Source organism: Lucilia cuprina, chromosome 4 (genome assembly GCF_022045245.1).
Source record: "Lucilia cuprina isolate Lc7/37 chromosome 4, ASM2204524v1, whole genome shotgun sequence".
Lineage (NCBI taxonomy): Eukaryota > Metazoa > Arthropoda > Insecta > Diptera > Calliphoridae > Lucilia > Lucilia cuprina.
Window position 1 is genome coordinate 52,277,975 of NC_060952.1, and position 3,585 is coordinate 52,281,559.

The 3,585-nt window shown below is 28.2% G+C and overlaps 1 long non-coding RNA gene across 1 annotated transcript; it reads left to right on the plus strand.

The window, feature by feature from the left end:
• Positions 1-1,856: 1,856 nt before the first annotated feature.
• LOC124419791 lies at positions 1,857-3,174 on the plus strand. The gene is made up of 3 exons (XR_006940814.1): positions 1,857-1,965; positions 2,867-3,012; positions 3,070-3,174. It is a non-coding gene; the product is annotated as an uncharacterized LOC124419791 (long non-coding RNA).
• Positions 3,175-3,585: the final 411 nt, after the last annotated feature.

The window sequence follows — 3,585 nt, forward strand, 5'->3', positions numbered from 1 at the left end:
TATTTCCACCTTGGATTTGTATGTTTTTGAACAATTTGCTAGCTATTTCGCTTTGCTTAAAAAACCTAACAATTGCCTTAACCTTTCGTATTAAGTTTCGGAGCGGAGCATGCTCTAGATTTTGCGATAAGTCTTCGGTGTCAAATAGGTCCTCATCAATTGAAGCTTCAAAAACAGGAGGAGCAATGTTTTGGACATTTAATTCAATTGCCTTTTGTCCAATATTATTAATACAGTGGGCGAAACATGAAATATGTTTATAGTCGCCAAACTCCCTTTTGATTGCCCCCTTAATATTTGCACCTCCGTCCGAAACGATTGCAGAAATTTTTTCATCCGTTAATCCCCAGTTTGAACATGTCTCTCGCAAAACACATCTAATATTATCAATGGTTTTCCGTTCATCCATGGGATAAGCACCTAGTTCGACAGACTTTATATCAAAGTCTTTTTTAAATAAAAATATGATAAGTAACTACTTGTTATAAGATTATCACTAGGGTTGTCATTCAAATAAAAATTATTTGATTAATCGAGGAAAAAATTTTGTTTTTCTTCGAACGAATAAAAAATTTCCAATTTAGAATAAAGAATAATTCGAACAATTTTGGTCGATTAATCGAATATTCGAATAATATTTTAATGTTACTTTTTATGAATATTTTATTATAGTATTAAACAAAGAATTACGTTAATATTTTGTAAAACAAATACTAAAAAAGTTCTGTTATAATTGAAACAAAACTTTTACTACTTTTTGCAATATGTGAAACAGATAAACATTAATTAAATTTAACTTTTAGAATTAGGATCGATTTTATTGCCCATATAAAGCATATTTAAGTAAATCACATTTTTAACAACTTTGTATTGAGAAAAAGATCAGTAACTTACTCAATTGTTAACGGATTTTTAAAAACCAAAAAATCGAGTTCACCAATGTTGAAAAAACCGGTCGGTAAAAACCAAGCCGATCTCCCTACTTATCATGTTACTGCAACATGCTCTTCATTTCTCATTCATTTTGACTAAGTTACTGACTGATGTATCTTAAGATTTTGGATGTGTTTGGCATGTTTCAAAAACTGTTTCTTGTAATACTCGGAAGCATCTTTCAGAAAAACGGTGTCTTTTTATAAGGTCTATATTTTTATAGCATAGTATTATCAAGTTTTATTTATATTTTATTTAATTATTCGAATAAAAACTTTTATTCGTTATTCGTTCAAATGATCGAATAATTTTTAAATTTTAGTCGACTACTAGAATGAAAAAAATTTTGTCAACTTTTTTTCGAATAATTTTGAACACGAATAATTGACAACCCTAATTATCACCCCTATTCTGCATTTCGATACGACTCTCCACCACATAAACCACAACTTACAAAAACGTAGCTACGATCGTAATGCAGAATACATACAATCGTAAAGCATTGAAGCGAAATGGAATTGATTCTTCTTTTTCTTACAATTTTTTTGTTGGAATACCTTTTTTTCGATTGTTGCCTAACTGAATGCGTAAACGTAATTGAAATGTAGAATAGGGATGATTATAACTCAAAATGTGTAATTTTAGTTTTTCACTTGAAAACAAAAATACCATTTTATTAAAAGGTTTATTATAATAATTTGCCTACCGACTAAATAATGAGCTGTTATTCCTAGATAAGATTGCATGGTGTATTTATGTGTCCACAAATCAGTTGTAAGACACACTTGATCTGCTTGAAGCATTTCATTTTTTATTTTTTCGCTGAGATTTTCATATTTTTTTCTCAAACCTTCAGTGATGGTAATGGGACTGGGAGGCTTATACAACGGCTGCAATTTTTTACAAAACAACCGGAAACCTTCCTTTTGTGGTGTCCGCAATGGCATATTATCTTTAACAATCATAAACATAAGTGCATCTAGCATTGTTGGATATTTGTGACCATCTGCTGCAAATAAGCAATATTGATGGGTATTATTTAATTAATAGATTACCAATACTTAATTTTTATATCGATTGTATATATATTTTCAATGTTTGATCGTGTTTTCTCGGTATATATGTATATGTTAGTTTTTTGTGGAATTGTGTAGTGTTTTCGAAATAGTGGAAATTCATGTGTCATTTGTAAAATAGTTACCTGAATACGCATTAATAGACCTAAAAGTTTTATCTAAAGGACAGCTAAATATGTTAGCACATTCAGCCCTTGATGATTCACCTTCACCTTCACCTTCATCATCACCATCACTTTCAATTTCTTTTTCCTTTTGTTTTTTAAACTCAATTTTGTGTTGGATTTTTAAATGATTAGACAAACTTGTAGTGCTATTATTAAATTTATATATTTTTTTGCATCGTATACACTTTACGGAGGTGCCATCTCCAATTTTTTCAAAATAATCCCAAACTGGACTGGGCGCCATTATTATTTTTTCTGAAATTTATAATTATTAATTTTATATGTAACGTTAAAAACACGTAAAAAACTGATCACAAAAATCTATTTTTTGGCTTTAGATGCTATTCCATAGTTTCTTATTATGTGCAACAAATTTTAAGTAAATTTCGGAAGTTGAACTTAGCTATATGAATCAATTCTTTTGTTTTTGTTACCACAATTTACATATTTATAAGATTTATTCTAAACTGTTTTATCGTATATATCAGAGCTGTAAATGAATCATTATTCATTTCTGATTTTAATTCGTTCACGAATTGGCTTAATTTTGAATTAATTTCTTTCACAAAATAACAATTGAATAAAATTTTAATCAATTCAAATAAATTTGCCAAATGAGTTGCAATTCGATTAAAATTCAAATGAATTTGTCAAATGAATTGCAATTCATTTCCAATTCGTTTAAATTAGAACAATGAATTGCAATTCCCATATGGAATTTGTGTTCAAGTGTTGGCGAGCGCTTCTAAAGGACTCTTTGGCCAAAAAACTCTGCTGGAGTGGGACAAAGCAAAAAAGGTCTGTACAAGAATTGTCTTGTATATCAGCAATAAAAGGTAGGGTAACATTCATATAAAATTTACATTTTTAAAATATACTTCTTATATTTTAAGACGCCTTCATTAAAAAGTATCCCGAGGAATCCATTGACGCTTATGCCGAAAAAACCAAAAAGTTCTTTTTATATGCGAAGGATAGAGGAAACAAGTTAAAAAATAGAAAACGAAACTAAAAAAAATCAATTTAATATAAATAGTTATGTATTTAAATTTACACAATTTTTAATTTTAATTCGTTATTATTTGAAATCGCATTAATGTGCATTTATTGTTCACTATTTTTTCTCTTATTATTACTTAATATTAATATTTTTTTAAACAACATTATAAATAAACAATATACATACAAAGGCATATTAATAAATATTTTTTGCAAAAAAATAATGGTCTTTTTTTAATTTCTTGTAGGTTAATTACGATTTTACTATCGTAGTTTTTGGAAATTATGATAGCGAAAACGATATCATAATTTGTTGTGTTTTGTTGCTATCAATGAGTGTTAACGCTTAAAATTGACTCAATAAAATAAAATTAGAAGACACGAAACACACACACACACAACATATATAT